At 41.6% G+C, this 21763-nt stretch overlaps 1 long non-coding RNA gene across 1 annotated transcript in view; it reads right to left on the minus strand.

Annotated features, from left to right (window-relative positions):
* Nucleotides 1-5825: 5825 nt before the first annotated feature.
* Nucleotides 5826-21763, minus strand: part of LOC110366334 (uncharacterized) — a 63901-nt gene continuing 47963 nt past the window's right edge. The window contains exon 5 of the long non-coding RNA XR_010469914.1: nt 5826-12042. This is a non-coding gene — a long non-coding RNA (uncharacterized LOC110366334). The remainder of the gene's footprint in view (nt 12043-21763) is intronic.

Genomic DNA, 21763 nt, shown 5'->3' on the forward strand with positions numbered 1-21763 from the left:
GTCCCTTCGCACCACCTACATCTTGCCAGTTGCCAGTGTGTTTTTGTACAACCCCTCAGCTGGGTTTTCAGACCACAGTGTAAAGACTGATATTAGGCCAATTTAAACACAAGTTGTGTGCAGGACTCCATTATGCGGATCACAATTACTCTGTTGTAGTGCTTCTAGATTAGACCTGCTTCACTTTCTTCAAGTATTCCTCTTATTGTGCTATATTGAAAGGTAATCACATTTTTAAATGGGCCTGCATTTAAGAAACCTGCCTGACAGACTTTATTCTCTTCCATTATTCATCTCAGCATACCCTGCATGCATTTCACTTCGGTGTAATCAAAAAGGTAAAAGGTATAAAAACCTTCCAGAAAATAATGAAACATCTTATTTTTCATGATGGCAATAAGTAACTTAAGTTGCTACTTACAAATTGATTTAAAACGTTCTTTTACTTTTTTTTCAGTGTTTATTCCTGGCATATACTTGAGTCAAAAAGCTCCCAGAAGAAATGGCCTGGTGTGCTGAACAATGTAAAGAACAATATTCAAAATTCAGCCCAGCCTTGCTGTGGCAGATTGCTGTCACATTTAATCACCTGGTCCCATGCAAAACAGCTGTTTGGATGTTTTGTTTTAGTGCAAACTCATTCCCACATCCAGCTTTCCCCAGGGAGAAGAGCAGTGGTTCCCACAAACAGGACTCATGCCATCCTTGTGAGCAACTTGCAGTCTTAGTGCTTAGGAACCATGGCTATGAACCAAGGTCTCTCTCTGGTGTTGAGGTTTGCAGGAAAACCACAGTCCCTTTGGGAAAAAGCAAAAAAAAGATTAAAGTATCCTAAGGCACCTAAACCAATCTCCTTATGCTCCTTTTAGAGTGAGAGGACAGAAGAAATCTTTAGAGTAATATTTAGCTGACCTGTTGTAGACATCTTCTTCAATGTGAGCTGAACTATGCTTGTGCAAAGGGGAGATCCTATAATTGTGTGTTTATGCTCACTGCAATTTCCCACCAGCCATCGAGTGAGCCATCTCATCACAAAGGAGACTGTTGGGAGGCTGGTCCAACCCAGATTTGAGGTCCCTCAAACATGAGTACTCCACCATCACCTGGGAACAGGTGAGAACAAGCTGTGGACACTGCCCTTTCTCCATTGCTAGGACTGGAAACCATGGGAAAACCGCTCCTGGGACACCATCTACCTCAGGTGAGGACTGCAATGAATGAAGAGAAATTTTGAGGGAGAAACTGGGGATGGGTGGGTCAGCCTGGGAAAGAGCAGACTATCTGCAGTTTGGCTGAGGAGGACTTCATAGGGCTTAGAGGCTAGTCCTCTTGCAATTTCCAGATATACCCTGCCTATTCTGGGTTTATCTAACCCAGCATGGTATAGAGAAAGACTGTGCTCACAGGCTTGAGTGACATCAGAGAGTTCAGTCACGTCACTGCAACATCTGGATTGGGTTGAGAATCCAGGGGACCCCCCACTTACCCCACTTGGGGCCAGGCCAGGAGCTGCCTCACCAAGGGAGAGCTCTGGGAGACCTGAGAAAATGCTAAATGAGAGGCTGCAAGAGTCCCCAGACACGCAAATTCGTGACCAGCCCCTAGATCCCGCTGTTTGGGAAGCACAGGAGGACTAGCTCAGAGGCATTGCTCTTTTAGAGATGCCTATATTTAGTCAGATGAGTTTCTGTCTAAGAGCAGAGAGATGTCACTAACTGAGCTGAAAGCAAAACAGATGCTCAGTCCAACCAGGAGACCATTAAGCTGTGATTATTATTACCGTATGCTTAATTTCCAGCTCTCTAGTGCTTGTCAGTGATGGATGCTGTGGCAGAAAAGTCCTCAATCCTGCAGATAACTGAGAGCATACAGAAATGTAATTCTCTTCCTTTATTCTAATAAATGTCTATTGTTCAGGTAAACCATCTGGTCATTATCACATATCCACACGTAGGCCCTGGAGGCTTAAACTCGAGTTGAGATAATCCACTGCTGAGCTGACAATGACGAGTGACATGTGGTAAAATGATTTTTTTTGGTGAAGTGTCAGGCTGTGGCAGTGATCACACCAGTACCAGACAGTTCTCCGCATCTCACCTTCTAGGAGTAATAAGCCTTGCTCATGGATATCTGGCATGGATTACCATATATAGTGGAATAAAAAGGCACAGTGCTTGTGTACTATCAGGGCAGACCTCTACAGGGGACATTTTCCCATGTAGATGGCTGGCACAGTGCCCATGCACCTTTTATATTCTCAAAACAGGGAGAAGTAGACAATCTGCAGAGTACTTCCATACCGTTTCTATTTTAATCCATGGGTGTATGACAGGAGGAAATGAGTATTTTGATTACCCAAAGGTGAATTTTATTTTGGAGACAGTCTGGTATTCAATTGTAGTGTTGTCTCCAAAACAGTTGCCATTAATTTTAATAGTAATGACCACATCTCCCTAATGCCAACAAATGCTCTTATATAAACAATCACAAACAAGAGGCAATACAACTTTCTTCACTTGAAGAACTGAGAGAAGCTATCTCAGATCCTGTCTGTTGGTATATGATGTGTCTTCATCCAAGGAAGATCCAGTTTTCTTATATAAACCCTCATCTCTTTGGAAAATCTCGTGCATGAAGCACCATGTACATCCTAAAAAAATCAGTCTTGCTCAGACCTGTGGCTCTAACACATCTGCGTGTAGAAAAAAAAAGTTGCTTATTGTTGACATAGGATCTGATTGCTTGAGGACAGCTTGTCTATACATCTTCCCTGTGCTCTAGACAAGAAAACTGTAGGATTTGGTATGCTTCAAAAAGATGATAAAAACCAAGTGTGTTGCCTGTGCTCGAGTTTTTTGTATACCTGTTCCATCAGCTTATGCCCATTTAGGATAATGTAAGCAGGGTTTTTGGAAGAAAATTTATTTTCATAACGAGCTCCAATTTCCCAGCACTGAGAATGGCTGTGGGTTCAACAAGGTCTTGTGAGGGGGGGATGGAGACAACCAGTTTCCTGCTCCAGATTAAACATTGATAGCTTCTCTCAAAAGCTTGTTTGCTTCCAGTCTCTCTGTCAGATTTCACTTGCTGCCCATCCCTTTGAGCAGAAGTGATTTCAACAAAAAGTCTCTGGTAGACTTCCTAATGTCAGAAAATCCTGTTACTAATCCTGATTACATGGGTATAGCAGATATACACCATGGTTATAGCTTCGTTAAAACTGTGTAGAGAATGAATGGTTTCTAACAAGACCCTTTGGAATACATGTTCTAACAAGACCCTTTGAAATACATGTAACTGTGTCAGTCGATTGTCTTTCAGCAAGTATCAAGATATAAAAATGTCATTGAAGGCTATATATATTCAAGGAAGAAATAGTTACTACCTTCTGAGTTCACAAATCCTGTCCTTCACAATGACACATTGTCTGTAATGATCACTCATTTTTAAAGTTGTCCAAATCTAAAGCTGACTTGAAGTTATTGCTTGTTCTTTTCAGTCTCAGAACAAACTGCAAGAGATGTATATACTTTTGAAATGTTTTTGCCAAGTATCAGTCCCAAAGGCAATTAAAGTAAAGCTCAGTGAGATATGATTAAATAAAAAATAATTAGAACATGCGTGTTCCAAAAAAAGAGTTTTCTGGCAAAAATGTATCTGTCTTTAAATTCAGATATGCTGCAGCAACAGAGCTGAACTGTTTAACTCCACTTGGGATAATATGATGCAAATATCACAGTGTGAGATAGCAACATGTGATGGGTAGGTGGTAGCTTATCATGTAGTCTGGAAAGTCCATCTCCTTAACCTGTCCCCATAGTCAGTGGGGCAGGAGGCAGCTTCTATGGGGCACCAGCTCTGAACTACCCGTTTGGGGAGCTCCTCTTCCTTCACTGACACTTGAGGGTGTCTGAGGAGAGGAGTCTTGGGTCTTAGATATCAAATATCAAGCACAGGCTGGAGTAGGGATTTAGCATGCTGGAAGAGATGCAGCCAAGTGCATTTCAATGGCATTTGTTTCAGTGATATTAAGGCACATCTTTTTAGAATCGCTGTTTCATTTCAGAGGGAAATTTGCAATTTTACTTCTCAAATCTAAATAAAGCAAAAAAATAAACCCTGGAATGGTTATAATAGTTCACAAGCCACTCCAAGAAAACTTCACTCATAGGACATTTCTAGCTTGTAGGTTTCTGTGTGCTTCACTGGGGTTGTAGAGAGGCATCCAGGACAGAGCACCCAGCTGACCTAGGTGTGGATGTGAGTCCTTGCCTACCGTGTTAACCACTGAGTTAGACCTCCCTTATTAAACAATTACACCAAAAGATACAGACTCTAGCTCACAGCTTTGTTCCCCTGTAAGTCCAGCTTAAATATCAGATTTACAATATCTGGAGCTGACATGTATCTTCTCACCTATTAGAAGGACACTACCTCCTGTGGCTCCAGTTATGTGTAAGAACTGTAAGAAAACCAAAACTGAGCAGGCTTTCCAAATACGTAGAATCATAGAATAGTTTGGGTTGGAAGGGACCTTCAAAGCTCATCCAGTGCCACCCCTGCCATGAGCAGGGACATCTTCACCAGCTCAGGTTGCTCAGAGATCCATCCAGACTGGCTTTGAATGTCTCCAGGGGTAGGGCATCCACCACCTCTCTGGGAAACCTGGGACAGGCTCTCACCACCCTCAGTGTAAAACATTTCTTCCTCATGTCCAGCTTGAACCTCCCCTTGTGCTATCACAACAGGCCCTGTTAAAAAGTCTGTCCCCATCTTTCTTATCACCCCTTTTAAGCACTGAAAGGCCACAATAAGGTCTCTCCGGAGCTTCTCCTCTCCAGCTGAACACCCCAACTCTCTCAGCCTGTCCCCCCAGCAGAGCTGTTCCAGCCTCGGATCATTCCTGTGGCTCCTCTGGCCCCTCTCCAGCAGGTCCATGTGTGTCCTGTGCTGAGGAACCAGAGCTGGACCAGCACTGCAGGGGGGTCTCACCAGAGCGGAGCAGAGGGGCAGAATCACCTCCCTTAACCTGCTGCCCATGCTGTTTGTGATGCAGCCCAGATAAATATATGTGTATCCTCAAGCTGCCCTGTTGTACGTGGTGAATGTGCCATTACATAAAATCCAGTCCAGAATATTTTAGGTGCTGACAGCATGGGTTATGTGTTTTTCCCATAGCCTGCTGATTTTCGGTCCAGCCTTCTCAGCAGGCACCTCTTCTCTTGAAAAGATAATAAATGTGAAATTACGAGAGTGCACGCATGTCTAAGAGGTAAGGAAGGAAGACAGCATTATGCATCACCTCAAATGGGTTAGGCTGGATTATATTCTCGAGGACACTAGTGTTTTCTTGGTGTCATTTCAGACTCACCCTAATTGCAGATTCACGCAGCTCTGAGGGAGACCAGACTGAGGATTTGCCTTTGGGTGATGCGTGAGCCTGCATGGCAATGGAAAATTACCTCAGCAAAATGTGTTGTCACTGAGCAGCAGGGTGTTGATGTCAAAACAGAGCTAACTGCTGTCCCAGCTGACTTGCATCAGCAGCGTGCTCGCCTCCCTCCCGGCGTTCTCCCTTGCCAAGGCAGAGGAATCAATCTTTCCAATGCATCCTTACGGCTGCGGTGGGGCCTGGAATGGCAGATGCCAGTGATGTGGGAGGAGGAGTGACTGTCAAAGCTGACATCACATCATTGTTCTCATGACATATTGTTCCCAGTGAAGGCAGCTTATTCCCTGTTTTGCACACGTTGAGGTCTGTGAAGTCCCTGGTACTGTTCATTCCAAGGGGTGGCTGTTTCAGTGGGACTGGAGGGACTCATGCAATGAATGTGAAGTCCTTTGGGACCACTTACCTCCACTGGTGGAAACAGCAATGACTGCTATCTCCGTTTCAGTACTGTAACAGTTTATTTTGCATGTGTTACCTGGTCCTTAGAGTCTTATAGCCAGAGGCAAGACTGACTGTGGCAGAGGCAGGGAATAAAATACCTTAGGCTGCTGTGCATTTGTGTAGGGATGATGCTAATCCCAGAGTCAGATCTAGATCTATTTGTGTGCTTCCCTGGAGTTAGCAGCTGCTGTGTCATCCCTTACACAACTCCTAATTTTGCACGCATTTCAGAACAGCACACACCAGATAGACCCTATGTCCTTGCAATCCCATTTTCTTTGTTCACTCTTTCTGGAGCTCTGTGCTCCTTTCCATCTTGGATTTATTGACTAAAAGGTCTCTCAGGTCTCAAACACTAGGGCTCTCACCACTGCCCTGCGATTCCCTACAGATATGCCATGGCTGACGCTTTGCCTTCCAGATCAGGGGCCTGTAGCCCACGTGTCTTCTGCATGTTCTCATCCACCCTTGGTGGTTTTTGTTTCCTTCCCTACCTTATCCTTGATATAAAAATATCTACCTGTTAAAGGATCCCAACCTCAGCCTGTAAAGTGTTCAGACTGCTAGCTCTGAAGTTATGTTTGTTCAGTTCCCCCCTCAAGAGAAATGTGGTATCTTTGTGAGAGGGCTTTGGTACATGTATATTGCATATAATGCGTTGTTCATCGCATATGAATTGGCATTAGGGAAACTGGAGAGGCTCCGGACCTGACAGATAGTCATGGAGAAGGGGCACAGTGAGACAGATGATGGGAACCATGTTCAAGTCTTCTAAAACAAAAAAACTTGCAGGAATTTTGCAGTTATGCTAATTATTCTGATATTCAGAATGATATTTCTAGAGGGAAAAGATCAAGCTATGACAGCAGCAAGGCTGTAGAGAAATGTGTTGTCTCAGGTTCCTGGTGCATGCACAGCATACCTTGGATTTGACTATCCTTGGTTTGTTCTGTCTCTACAGACTGTCTGGAAGTGTTAAAGTAGTGAAGAATATTTGCTGTGACCAGCAGTAAACCATGCAGCAAGAGAAAATATTAAAAAAAGAAATCTGCCTGGCACTACGACCTGGATGGACACAACAATGATAGATGGTTTCTGTCTGGGAACTCCAAGTCAATGTCCTGTCTATGTGCTGAAAAGTTAGTTAACATCTCTCAGTCACTGAGTTAAACACATGTACTGATCAGTGATGAAAGAATCACACGGTCTTTGGTGTAAGTGCTTTATAAGAGCTGGGCCACTCTTCTTGACATGCTATTTATTTTTATTTCTTGAGTTTAGGAAGCCCATTCATTTCTCACAGGGAATTTGTATTGAGTTATTTGTATTTAGAACCATAGAATAATAGAATCATTTTGATTGGAAAAGACCCTCAAGGTCTTCGAGTCCAACCATTAAGCCAACACTCTCACCAACCCATGTCCCTAAGAACCTCATCCATGCATCTTCTAAATCCCTTCAGGGATAGTGATTCCACCACTGCCCTGGGCAGCCTATTCCAATGCCTGACAACCCTTTCTATGAAGAGATTTTTCCTAATATCAAATCTAAACCTCCCCTGGTGCAACTTGAAATCACTTCCTTTCGTTCTATCACTTGATAATTTGGAGAAGTTACCAACACTTTAGGGTGCTGTCCTTAGATTGGGAACACCCTTTTAAGAAGGAACCCTGCACAGCCTTTTCCATCTGTACTGTGTTCAATGAGGAGGCTGAGCTCATATGTTACACTGAATTAAAAGCAAGAGCCTCCTTATAGCTGTATCATCTCTGTCTCATTGCCACGTAGCAGGTGAGAAGGAAACACACTCTGGGCAGCTTGTGGTCTGACAGAGACCATCTGTGTGGCTGCTGACACATAATTGAAGCACTTTTTCACTCTTTCCAAGTTACGTTGCAAGATGAGACACACAGAAGATGTTGAGGAACTCTAATTCAGCACAGTGATGGGGGCTTTACAAGCACACGCTGTCTGGGCAAGAAATTTGGATCTCCCCTGCTGTGGGTTTATTATAAAAGGTACCTTCATGGCTTCTTGAAGTGCCCTGTTCTCTCCATGAGCCAGTTATTTTTAATGAACTGTCAGCATTTGGCACAGAAGGGCAAATTAAGGATTAATAAAAACCTGGTGCATGAGCTGGCTTGAAGAACCCTGTTAAACATGAAACATCAGGCATAGGGAATATGAAATAGAGTCACTACCAAGATGGGCTGCTTTCAAGCGTGGAGTCAAGCATTACATGCTAAACTGGCTGGACTTTCTGTGTTTGCTTCAAATACAGCTTTTAAAACCTTTCTATAACATCTCAGAGGCCATTTTCCTCTCCAATATCCTTCTGGGGATAAGGGACACAGCCACATTCTTAAAATGGTGTTTGTGACAGATGGAGCGGTGGAGGTGTTTCTGGCAACCTTACAACTGACAAATGCCTTGAGAAAATATACAAGGTGTTTCAAAAAGATGGACCCAACTTGAAATCACTATGCTTTGAAATGGGGTCCATCTTTTTGAAGCACCCTGTACGATACCTTGCTGTCGGCCTTATGGTCATTCTTCTTGCCCTTTCATGGCAGCAAATGGTGGGCAAATGACAGTTCATCTTGTTGCATAAGCACTGATCAGTAGAGCCTTTCCACAGCAATATATGCAGGAGTACAGGTTTAAGGCGTCCATCCTGCAAGATGCTCAGAGTCCTGCCAGCATGACGAGTGGAAGGAGTGTGGTCTTCTTGTGTGTCTAGGACAGACAGCAGATTGGTGACATAGCTGGTGCCTGCACAGATTTTACTTGCCTTTCAGACTCATGTCAAGAAGGCTCTCCCAGTGCCCCCGGGGAGTCCGTTGTGTCAGTGACATTGTGTCATCCAGAGGTATGCCGAACATTCACTTCCACCTTTTCAGAGCAATATCAGCCTTACCCCAGATCATCTCTAAGGATTAATAACTGTCTAATTTGCAAGATAGGAGGAAAATCATAAATTACCGATGGGACCCACTCAAGTTTGCATAAAAAGACTTGGCCCTTCAGAATAACCAGGGAGGCAACTCTGTCCCGCACAGTCTCCAAAGCCAATCTTTACCAACATCACCAGCCAGCTGTTGGAAAGGTGCAAGTATCTTTTCCAGGCTGAGCCTGGCACCTTGAGCAGAAGGAACACTATACTTCACAGGCTTGGGTCCCATCTGAGTACACCTAAAAAAGCTCATCACACCAACAGACTAGCCCAAAACCCACCTAATTTTACACACCCCAGGATGTGGCAACATGTACAGCCAACAAAGAGCAGATGCCTAAGCAGGCCCTGTACCCATAGTAAAGTTTTGGTAACATGAACAAATAAAAAGCCTTTTGATTCTCTCGTTCCATAATGACACAGCTAAATCTGAGGCATACACTGATTGTGAAGAAAAAGTCACGTATGCTGACAGACATAATTGGGAGGATTGGGGATAAAACCTCTGTTTCTGTGTTGTGTAAATTGTTGCTTCAGGACACTTTTCCACCAGTGTGTCTCAACGGAAGATGATGTCCTAGGAAAAAGGATAGAAGCAGCTTTCTATTTGGGCAACATCTGGTACTAGTGTGATCTTATGGTCATGGTCATAACACTTTGTTAATTGTGTTCAGATCAAGACTACCCAGTGCTGAGTAAATATAAAGCAAAGGATGTCCATCTCCTAGAGGAACAGCTAATCATGATCTGGAACGTTGCCATGGTAGCATTTTGCAGGTAGGAGTGAACAGTGCATGTGTAGTCATAACCTTGGTGTTGAACCTGAGTAAACCAGATGACTCCTGGATGGGCTTTGGAAGCCAGACAGCCAAATCATTTTGTGTCGAGCCTCAGTGGAGCTTTAGTGTTAGGTTGTGTGATGAAGGGTTAATCACCATAAGCACAAAGGGCCAGTAAGAAGCCAGACTAGCTGTCAAGTGGGCTAAGAGGTCCAGGGGCTGAATATGAGAGAGAACAGGGGCCAAATACTGGAGGGACCAGAGGCTATTGGAGGGACTGTAGGTCTGAGTGCGCTACTGGAGAAACTGTTTCCATGCATGTCTGTATAGGTCCAAGTACCAGAAGCTGGACTGGGGTTGCAGGGCCCATAGGCCCAGGTACCAGCAACAAGGGTGAATGGGATCCTGAGGCAAACTGCTGGGCAGGCTGAGTATCTGAACCAACTACTGGAAGAATTCACATTACATGTACATATTTGACTAACTATATATATAAATATACACATATATTCTGCTATTTGCACGTATGTATTTGTGTATATGTATTGGACTAACAGACTTCCACCCCAATTAACAAAAGAAGGAACAAGGTGAGACCAATGGTGCTGCTTATGATGTTTCTGCAAGTGCTGTGTTTTCTGTTTGCAGTGACCCATGCAGCCAGCTGTGTGTATGTATATATAGATACACATACATATATGTTGTATACACTTGTTTGTGTGTGTACCTATGGGGAATACATGGTCACCCTCACTACTTGCTGGACCTGGAGATATGATGCTACATCAGCCTTGTCTCTGACACGTTACTGGATTTCACAGCTCCCAGGCAATCAGCTTGGGAACTCATATGTCTTTCAGAAAACTGCACATACACTCTGGTCTCTGCAGAATGGCTTTTCGTTGGCTTATTTTCTTTTTTATTTAGATAACTCTTTTCTTTCTTGCTTTCTTCTTCCCATCTCTAGGTAGGTCCTATGATATTTGCCACGCAGCACCACATTGTGCATGAGGGATGGTTAAACCCAGTTCCCTTCTCATTCTTCCAGACAAATCCCACTGGGCTGTTATGCAGCAAAATTCAACTCACAGGGTCTTTTCCAATAGTATTTTCTGCTTATCAGAACTAGAGGGATCTATGTTAGCACTGATAACTACTACTTTTTACATAAAGACAGGCAGCCTGCCCTTGTTTGTGCATGCTACTTATACCAAATTGCGTAAATTCAAAAGCAAACTGACTACAAGTTATGACGACAACTGCAAACTGCAACTTTAAAACCCTGTGATTTAAATCATCTGTAAGTAGCATTTGGTTCTAATAGCCTACTATTCAAGGCTGAACAGCCCAGAAATTGCAGCAGTACACAGAATACAATAAACTACTGGGGGGGTAGGGGGAAGTCTTATTCAAGACAACAATGCCAGAAGTGATTACCATTGCGACTCAGGCACTTCTAGGTGTTCGGCACTTCTGTAGCAACATAAGCTCTTTCCAGCTGACTGTGTTTAGCAGAGCTAAAATTGGGAAGAACAAAAACCAAACCAAAATAGGAATAGGAAGAAGCACGAATCTTCTTGGTTCAATTCAAGCAGTAGAAACCTGTGGTTGAGGCAGAATGGGACATACTTTATGAATTTTCCTGGCTTTGAAAGGGTGTTTCCTGAATTGGTGTTTGAAGGCAAAAGTGGTCAGTGCAGATTTAACTTTTCCAGTGCAAGAATGAAGCGACCAATCTCAACATAATGTGACAATCTCTGCTTTGCCTTGCATTTCTGCACACACATTTCTGGTGCTTATTCAGTTCCGAGATCATTTTACAGCATGGTTCCTTTTCTCTTGGATTTGACATATTCTCCACATACTGTTATTCCAATAACCTACAAATGAAAATTATATAAGATCTAGTAGTAAGTCTGGTTTTGCAGAACATAAGCTAATGTTTTCTTCTGAGCTGAGTGTTGTACAGGCAGGGTTCATTCCTGCTTCTACTGAAGCTGTAGACACTTTACCAAAGAGATCAATCTTTCCATGGTTTTGTTCACACTATGATCACTTAATTACATTGGAAATGTTATATTTTAGGAAGCAACCTTTTTCTTGGGGCATAAACTTAAAACCAGCTTTCCAAAGTGCTAACGGCAAAAAATGCTTTGGGCATCTGCATGAAAATGTTTGCTTCTGATTTCCTAGATTGCTGAGGGATGATGCGCCACGTCCTGCAGACTAATCTGCTGAATGTCGTGTTGTGTGTCCTCTAAGCCCACCACCAAGGGTAAAACTAGAACATTTTAGTCCCCAGAAGATAGATATTATTTGTGTAGTATATGAAAAAAGGAAAGACATCACTACAGCCAGGTCCGAAGAGGAGAGTTTAAATGACAGGGCCAGGTTGTCCCACCATCTTCCGACAATAACTGTGGAGAAAAACACACCAAAAGAGAAGTTATGTCTTATGGGGAAGAAGAGTAGATGTTTCCAGTATAAGGGCACAGTATTAACAGACTGAGTATATGCAAAGAGAAGCACGAAAATGAGGACAGGGCATGTGTTTTGATATCCAAGGATGACATATATCCAGCAACATAGACAAGCCTAACAGAGAAGAGTTGATAGAAACACAGGACTGGGAAAAGAGAAGCTTAGCAGCAGCATTTGAAATCTGGAATCAGTGAAATGTAGAGATGGCAGTGACCACACTCTGTCCTGTCATCCACCCCTGCATTCGGAGGCAGGAGCAAATACATCAAGAGCATCCTTGATATGTTTGCCCACCCATGAAGGAACTCCTGACCTCCTCAGTGCCATTTATCACTTGAAATCTTTCCTCTGAGTCCAATCTAAATGTTCACAGAGCATTTTCCTTCTATTTTTTAGTTCAGTGAATATGCCTTCACCCTGTCTATTGGGTAGGAAAGGGTTTCTCATGGACACATGGGTCAGAAAAATGCCAAACTAAGCTCAAAGTATTTTAAATGCTTGGGTTCAACTTGGATTTGTTCAAATACATTGAAATTTCAGACTTTGTCATCATCTAAAACCAGGTAAATATAACACATTTGGAGAGTCTGAAGTGAAAGCTGTATCTTAGCTGAGTATCTAAGTAAACTCATCCTCTTAAGGTTGTGTGTCCATCTGTCCACATGTCTGTCAATCTTCCTTCCACTAAATTTTGAATATGAAGAAACCAAGTCTGAGAGAGCATCTGAAAGTTTAACAGAGAATTTCATTCAAGAGTTATGAAAATCAGCACTTGGCTGAATGTGAGAACCCAAACTAACAGTCACTAGGAAAAAAGCAGAAAATGCTGAGGTTTATACTATATTTTCAGTGACTGTGGCTTTCCACTTGGCATGTTCATAACTCCAGATCAACCAGAGTACTTGCAGTCCTGGGGCTGTGGGGAGGACTAGGGCAGCTGGCTTGGTTGTGGTAGGTTGTGGTGGGACGGTGCAAGAGAAACAGGCTGCAAATCTGGAGGAACTTGAGCTTCACAGGTACCACTTCTTGCTTTTCATTTTCAGGACATCTGCCTGTCTGAGAGGCTTGTGGCTGCTGGAGGGACAAATCTGCTTTGAAAAGCAGAAGAACAGCACGGCAACATTTGGAAATAATTCTGCTGATTTCAGGAGGCAGAAACAGCTTATTTGCACTTTGGGACTACTCATGTTTCTCTGAAGACAGTGGGCAGTGGTTTGGCAGGCTCCTGGGACAGCAATGTGAGGGCACTTTGAACACCGTGAAACACACGTCCTTGGGCAAGTGATACACAAAACCTGATGCTGAAGGGGAAAGGCTTATGCAGTTTGCCAAGCTGAAGGTCAAGACTGATATTTGGTTGAAAATAATCCCTTTTTGGATCATTTCTCGTAGAGGGTTTATCAGCATGGTCTTATTTCAGTTCTGTTCTCTCAGCCTGTGGAAATAATGCTTCCAGCCTGCACTTACCACTTTCAAGCATGAATTAAAAATTTGACAGCTTGCCAGGCTGTCTTGTATCGGCACTTCCATTCGCATTGCCAAAGTGAGGTAAAAGAAGGCAAAAAAAATAGTTAAGAGAGTGAAGCACTGCTGTGCAGTGAGAAGAAGTAATTTGCTGCTAATGCATATGACACACTGAAACATTAAAAGTAAAGGTCATTTTGGGGGTTGTCTTGAAAAGAAATTGGTGCATTTCTAAATAATTGACTAATATGTCTTAATATGACTGAATATCCCAAGAGACTAAAGGCATCTGGGGTATTTTCTAAAGGTCTGGGGGAGAGCCCTGTGGGTGCAGCAGGGTAACGAAGATGTCTTTCTACTCCAGCCATCCTGGCTTGTCTTGTAGGCTGGAAAGGACCCTATGAGTGTTTCTCTGCCCATACAACCACCTCTCCAAGTGACCTCAGAGCCACAGCACTGCCTGGTTTATACATGTCACTCTTTGGCCAAAGTAGTCTACGATAAGCTAAGGAAAGGGGTTATCTTTTACTGGACTTCTTTCGGGGAAAAATGGACAATTTTCAGATACAAAGTCTCTGTATTGAGTCTGATGAGAAGCAAAGAGTACATGTGGTTTGACTGGAAGATGGTTTCTTCTTAAGCACCATGAAAGCATCTCTCAGGCGGACAGAAACAATGGCCTTTTCAAGGAATTTTTTAAGGGAGGAGCTGGCAAAAGTCATCAAATTATGCAGAGCATTTAAATCAGTGAGTAAAAGTCAATTCTGCAATGCACATAAACTATAGATCAGGAACTATATGTGAAAGAGAGAAGAAAGGGAGATTTTAGAGCACACAGCATCCCTGAACCAGAGCACAGTGGTCTTGAGTGATAAGACCAGATCTTAAAATCAAGCTCCAGGTGGACTGGAATCCTGAGCAGGAGGATTTTGATTTGTCAAAGGGAAGAACCTGAGGGGAAGACCCCAGGATGCACTCAATCTGTGGGTTATCTTTTATTATACTTGGGAAGTGTTCCTTCTTAAGAAAAAAAAAAAAAAAACAACACAACAAAAAAGAGACAGGCTGAATCACAAAATAAAAATGTACTAAAACAACATGTGAAAGTTTGGAGAACTCTCTATGCAGAAGTGAGACCAGGCTGTGAGCAGCCTGCTTAAGGCTGCAATTTGCTGCCTTAGGATAAACAGGACTTGAAAAATATGCTCCTCACTGGGTAGCATGGCCTGTGTTTTCTCTGTGTCGTCTGATTTACTGTTTGCAAGTAGGAAGGAACAGCACCCCAGCCAGCATCCAGATGGCTCCAGGTTGGACCCCAAGATCCTTATTGTTAGTAACACCTGACAATCGAACCTAGGCTGTTTTTACTGTCTACCTACATCTGCCTGCATAGTATTTTACATTAATTAAGGTCAGTTATTAGTGCACTAGCACTATTAAGAACAAAAAATTTTCTGTTAGGTAAGAAATATATGAATCCTCACTTGGGTATTATTTTCTTTGTTTTGTATGAACAAAAGTGAAATTTCTTTACATTTGTAGAGGTGAAGTGGAATTTATCTGCAATCTGCTTCTATTTCAATCTCTTTTGTCAAGGCTTCTCATTTTCATGCTCTGGAGGTTCGTGTGTTTGACGCTCCCTTGGAGCAATACACCCACACCCTTCATTTTGACCTTGTGTTCTTATAAATTGAGTCCACTGGCAGCACAAGAAATTGAGAGTTAGTGTTAAACAAGGAGCGTGTGGAATAATTTATTTCCAACTCAGGTAAAAATTCCAAACTGTGTATGCAGATAGAGCTGCTGCTAAATTAATTGGACATGTAGATTTGTTCACACAGAGCAGCATGAAACTGCTGCCTTTCTGAGCAAGCCTCAGCCACCATCGCGCTCCCTGTCTCACCAGTGTTCCCTACCACCATATCACATCATATCATATCATATCATATCATATCATATCATATCATATCATATCATATCATTAAAGATTAACTCTCTGCTAAATTTGCAAGGCTCTAAATCTTCATTAATAACCTGTATAAGGCTGGTTGGAAAGTTTGCTAGCAAAACAATGTGAGAGGGTCCAGCGTAGGGCAACAAAGATGATTAAGAGAGTGGAGCACCTCCCTTATGAAGAAAGGCTGAGGGAGCTGGGTCTCTTTAGTTTGGAGAAGAGGAGACTAAGGGGGGACCTTATTAATGTTTATAAATATATAAAGGGTGAGTGCCATGAGGATGGAGCCAGGCTCTTCTCGGTGGCAAACAATGATAGGACAAGGGGTAATGGGATCAAGCTGGAACACAAGAGGTTCCACTTAAATTTGAGAAAAAACTTCTTCTCAGTAAGGGTGACAGAACACTGGCCCAGGCTGCCCAGGGAGGTTGTGGAGTCTCCTTCTCTGGAGACATTCAAAACCCGCCTGGACATGTTCCTGTGTGACCTCACTTAGGTGTTCCTGCTCCAGCAGGGGGATTGGACTAGATGATCTTTTGAGGTCCCTTCCAATCCCAAACATAATGTGATACAGTGATACCGTAATTTTGGACAGTACATAAATAAGCTTGAGTTCATTATCCTCCTGATTGTACTAGTGCAAAGGATTTTCTCTCCTTTTGGAAAGTGTTACATGACTGAGACCCCACGCAGTCCCCAAGTGCACTCTTAGCTCGATTTCTAGAAAACTCTTCTTCCAGTGCAAGCCCAGTGCTTGCCAAACACTTGGCCTTGGAGCTTGTGTTGGAGGCTCCTCTGGGGCTCTGCCCTGTTTGCTCAGGACGTGTTGATGCAGGACCAGACGTGTTGTCCACTCATCCCCTAAGCATGAGCTAGGAATGAGTTTTATTATATTTTTAAAGTTATTTTTTTAGTTGATGAATCCATCTCCAAGTACCAGAGCTCAAACTTGAGGAGGATATACTCCACTCGCCTAGATGATTTTCCTAGAGTCCCTTATGCTGCTTTTGAGAGTCTCACAGTAAAATAATATTTTAATTTTAGTTTGGAATGTTTCTCACTATTGTGGTTCTTGTGAAGAAATTAATATTTTAGTGCTTCAAACTGATAAATATAAAGGATGTCCCATACATTAAGCAGTTCATGATTTATCTGCCACTATGAAAAGTACAATTTAAATACACATTAGCAGCTCACAAAGGAATCTGCAGAGTAAGTCTTCCATTAATATACTTTTGAAGTCACTTAAAAATAACACATTCTCCTCAAAGGTTTTGTTCAGCACAGTGGAAAGTATGTCTGGGCAAATACAGGATATGAATAGCTCCAAAGAGTGATTTTTTATTCATAAAAAGAAAATAACATGGGAATCTACTTGCTAATAAAAGAGTATCTTGCCTCTCTCACATAAAACCAGGACAAGTTAAAGGAAAAAAAAATGCAGTGAATTTAAAGAAACATTGAAATCCTCTTTAGAATTATTCCACTTAAGTGGGTCAAGCTATTTTGAGGCTTAAAGGGTGATAAGTTTTACTATGAACATAAAACAATGATGTGGCCAGATTATGGCAAATATCGTTGATTTAGAGAGCTCCCAGGCCAGGAGCTGGAGATGCAGTGAAAAATTCTGTTTGTGGCTGTCTGGTCAATCACTTGCTTTCCTTGGAGGGTGCAGCTATTTCAGGAAGTCTTGACCTATTGGGGATAGATATGTAGTATTAGGTGTTAGCATTTAATATAAACTTATTTTAGAAGAAGTCTTAATGATAATTTCAGAGGGTTGATTAAAGGTGTCGGCTAGATGGGAAATCCATTATATTGCAGGATTACGGATTTGAGAAGGACGGTGCTGGAGGATCTGATATTGTGTTCGGAATGGCTGAGAGACAGGAGATGGGAGGAGGAGCATCACTTAAGTCATTTGTTTCCATTTTGATGTTTAACTTTCTCCCACTTCCAAAACTGCCATGCTGCAGCTTCTGCTAAATGTGAAAGTCTGAGTGCCTCAAGCACCCATGAGCTTAAGCGGTTACTCAAATATTTTGTTTTTACTTCATCCATTTAACTTTAGGAACCCAAAGATCGAACATTTGGCCTGAAGTTCAGCCTAATACCTGGTCCTATGCATAGGACATATATGAGATAGATCTTTGAAGAAAGCAGATATCTACTTAATAGGAAATATACGCATTTGAAAGCAAACTGTGATTGACTGGAGATATATTTGTGTTAGACTTTATAGCTAAATACTATAATAACACTGTCATGCCTTAATTGATGTCCTCACCAAAAACTGATGAAAACATATTTACAGCTCTTGGTCAGATCTCCAAGGAAATTTGAAAGCTTTCACAAAAATAAGTTTGGAAGTTGTTGGTTTAAAGAGACAAAAATGGTTTTATTACATGTCTACTGTCAGACACTGTGATTTGACCAAGAATAGCTGAAATGTGTAACTTTGATTTAGCTCAGCATGCATTCTCCTTGGATATCATCCTTGGTATTTCCCATCTGATTTTCCAATGGTATTCAGCTTCTACAGACTGAGTCATGTTGTCTTTATGCCATGGTTTTACCTACTAGCACAGACAGAAAAAATTTAGAGAAGAAGCAAATCCTGTCCTATAATGGTTTGTTCACTTTCTCATAGTGTTCTTAGCCATGAGTGGGTCCTAAGAGTCTGTTGATGAAATAACAGCCAGATTATGCCTTAGATGACTGAAGCCTCAAACTTCAGCCTTGCAGATATTTCGACAGAGGTTCTAACTTGGAACTGAGACCCTGAATCCTTTTTTGGATCATTATTTCTTTTTTGGTCCAAGACAGACTGGGGTCCCTATCTCTGTTTCACACTTTGAAAACTATCGTGTTCATAGACATCTACACAGACAGCAGCTGGGTCAAAAACTTATGTAGATATAACACACACAGAAATTAAATTATTTGTCTGAGGTTACTGATTAAGTCTGTGGAAGAGCCACGGTTTGAACTAACTCTGATGCCAATAGTTTAACTGAACATCTCTATCTCTTCTGTATTCCTTTCTCCCAAGTAAGCTTTTCGGGATGCTTTTTTTATCCAGCTGTCAGTGAATACCACATCTTAGCTCCCATCAAAGCTATCTATCATTATGATATACCTGTTATTTGTATTTATACAACATTTATATTTAGAACAAGGATTGTGGCAAACAAGCCATTTGCAGCATGCACTATTAGACACGTGGTATTGCTTCAGTTTGTACCACAGATGTGGGAAAATCTTATTTTGTGGGGTTTTTTAGAAATCTTCCTTTACAGAAGACTTGTGATTGTGTGTGTTCTGCATTCTTATCAGGAAATAAAGAGGCAACTTACAAGGATGCTAGATGAGTAAAGATCTTAGGTTCCTGAAATGGACTAGGAGGTGAATTACATGTTTCTTGAACACATTCCCTGATAAAGATCTTCCTGTTCTTTGATATTCACATACATTTTTCACTCTTGAATTTTATTCTTAGCGAGAGTTGTCAGCATTTGGGGATTGCATTTTAAATTTCATAAATTTCAAAATGTCCAAAAATGACAACAACACACATGAGTATATGTGAGAGTACATGCACACATTATTCATGGTGGTAGCTGGATAGACAGCTTTATTTTTCGCTCCCAGTAATTCTTAGCTAAGGCAATCTCATAGCCATAAATTTGCCACACTAAACACGCTAAAACTTAGGTGAGAAATGAGAAGTGTTTAATTCTGAAAGTGTAAATGTATTCAGCTTCAACTGTGTGAGCAAAATATGCTTTTTCAATTTCTTACCCTGTCTCATTTTATTGTGGCCACAGTTAAAAGTAGTAAGAACGCCTGGATATAGGGGTTTTAATTGTTTCAAGAAGACAATACTGAGGGTCTCAGCTCTTAATAAATCATTTTGGTTGAGGTTTGGCTGTCCCACAGCAACCAATAAAGTCATCCTTGTGCCAGTGAAATGTTCTGTCCCCAGCACCCCGTTTCTATGCTGGTGTGACTCTGCAGATGCTATGATTGACTCTGTGGCAGTGATGCTGTTTGAAACGCCAAGTGACATGGCAGTGGCTCAGGCGAAAGAGCTCTCTAGAACTCTTATTTTGTTCCTCATCATGCTGCTCTTTGGCTTCATTTTACTATCCTAATGTATTACCTTAATAGATGGTAACAGAGCCCTTTCCTGCTCTACACACATGCTTAAAATGTACAAGAAAGTCATTATCCTTATTTTCATAGAAAAGTTGCATGGTTCAGAGAGAAAATGGCCATGTCCACCATTATGTCATTTGCTAAATGTTTTTAATGAGGTTTTTTTTTACCACTTTTCCTAGGGCTTGTCTGCAGAGCATCTTGTATCTTTCATTGCATCTCTCCCAAGACCACGGTGTCCTTGCAGGTGGGCATAGTTTTAACCTGGTCAGCATTTATATAGGAGCAGGTGAATTTCAATACCTCCTCACCATTTCCAAGGCCAAAATAAATAGTTATATTTGTCCTGCACTGCATTCTGATAACACAGACCAGCTTTCTTCTTCCCCTCCCTCAGAACAGAAATCTTCAGAAGTTTATCTTAGAATCAGCTCCATCTGACATGAAAAATGGGGATACTTGGTGCTTTTAAGGCAAATGCACAAACTCTTCCCATATGGTTTGGAGGAAGCCCTATATGGTTTTCACTGGTCAAACCCCACACCAGGCAGCGTGAGATGGCTTCCTGAAATCAAAGTAGGAAAACAAGTGGTACTGAATGAAGTAGAAAGCGAGATGCACTTTGTTCCTGAAAAATAGTCGGTGCAAATGTTACTGGGAACAATGTTCTTTAGCAAAATACATTTCTGAGTTAGGAAAAAACATTACAATGTGACTTCAGGCAGCACTATTGATTGCTCTAAAGTTATGAAATGATATCATGTTTAATGATTGAACTTGTCTGTTTTGCCTTGCCACTCAGTCAGTTGTCTCTGATAAGCTAAATGGGTGAATGTCATTAATCCAAGCATCCCAGTGTCTGTTCCAGACCCTGAACTTCAAATGGCCGCTCATTTTTCTGTGGAAAAAATTGATTTCAGTGACAGTAAGAATTACTCAATTCTCACTGAGGCTTTAAAATCACTGATGTGTTGTTCAGCCACCAGTAATCCCTTTGGCTTTACAGACTTGGTAGCGATTACTGCATTAGCTGATTCAGAACAAATCACTGATATTAATTAGGAAAACCTCCATAGGCAATTGCCTAATTTAGACACCATTTCTATTTCCTTTCATGCCTTTATGAAAACACTGGGGCAGCTTCTCCCTACCGCCTGCACTGGTGTTCCTTAAAGTATTTCAGAAAGGAATTGAAATATATTTTGTCTCTCTGTGTTTGTTCTCATCAATAATGAAAAGACATTGTGTGGATTCCAGCACATCACCATGAGCCACAGAAACTCTCCTCTGCAATGCATAAAAAGGAAAGGGAGCAGCTGGAATTATGATATTTAAATCAGATTCTATGGGGAGTTCTCAAATGATAGCAACCTTTGCTACTGCCTTTCATTCTGGATGCTTATTGTTGAATGTCTAAAGAAAGCTGTAATTATTGATTGTTCAGCAGGCTGAAAATGACAGTTAGTAAGAAGTATTAATACCTTGTATAAAGAAGCAAAAAAGGAATAATTTTTTTCAGAGGTTAGGTTCATTCTGGAGATAAATTGCAATTTTATAGACCTCAAGAAAATGAAGTGTAGGAGCAAAAAGGTCTGCTCACACTTTCTGCTTGAAGAAACATTGAGATACAGCATATTGTTTGTAAGTGAACATTTGTCAGTGAATGCTGAGCATTAACATAGAGCCGTTTGGTTTTGGTTTGGTTTGGTTTGGGTTATTTTCACTTATCCCAAGCCTTTGGTTTCAGTGAATTTACAGCTAATTTATCTCTTCATAAACAGTTTTTAGTGCTTTTGTAACCCTCTGTACAATCTATAATTATTGCAACTAAAGCAAGACCGTGGCTTCAGGTCTTGCAAATATTTCAGCAAACTGTGCAGTAAATTTATTGGAAAATGACATCTAGTGAGACTAAAGCTATGTCTGGTTCTTGGTTAAATTTGGCAAATATCTTTGGCTTGAAAAACGTTCAGGAAAAAAAAAGTGAATAGCAAACTACTGCACTCGGATTTGCTAAACAAAACATTTTGCTATTTCATTTTGAGAATGGTATTTTAAGTTGAAAATTGACCATAAAAAAA

The sequence above is a fragment of the Columba livia genome, chromosome 2 (genome assembly GCF_036013475.1).
Source record: "Columba livia isolate bColLiv1 breed racing homer chromosome 2, bColLiv1.pat.W.v2, whole genome shotgun sequence".
NCBI lineage: Eukaryota > Metazoa > Chordata > Aves > Columbiformes > Columbidae > Columba > Columba livia.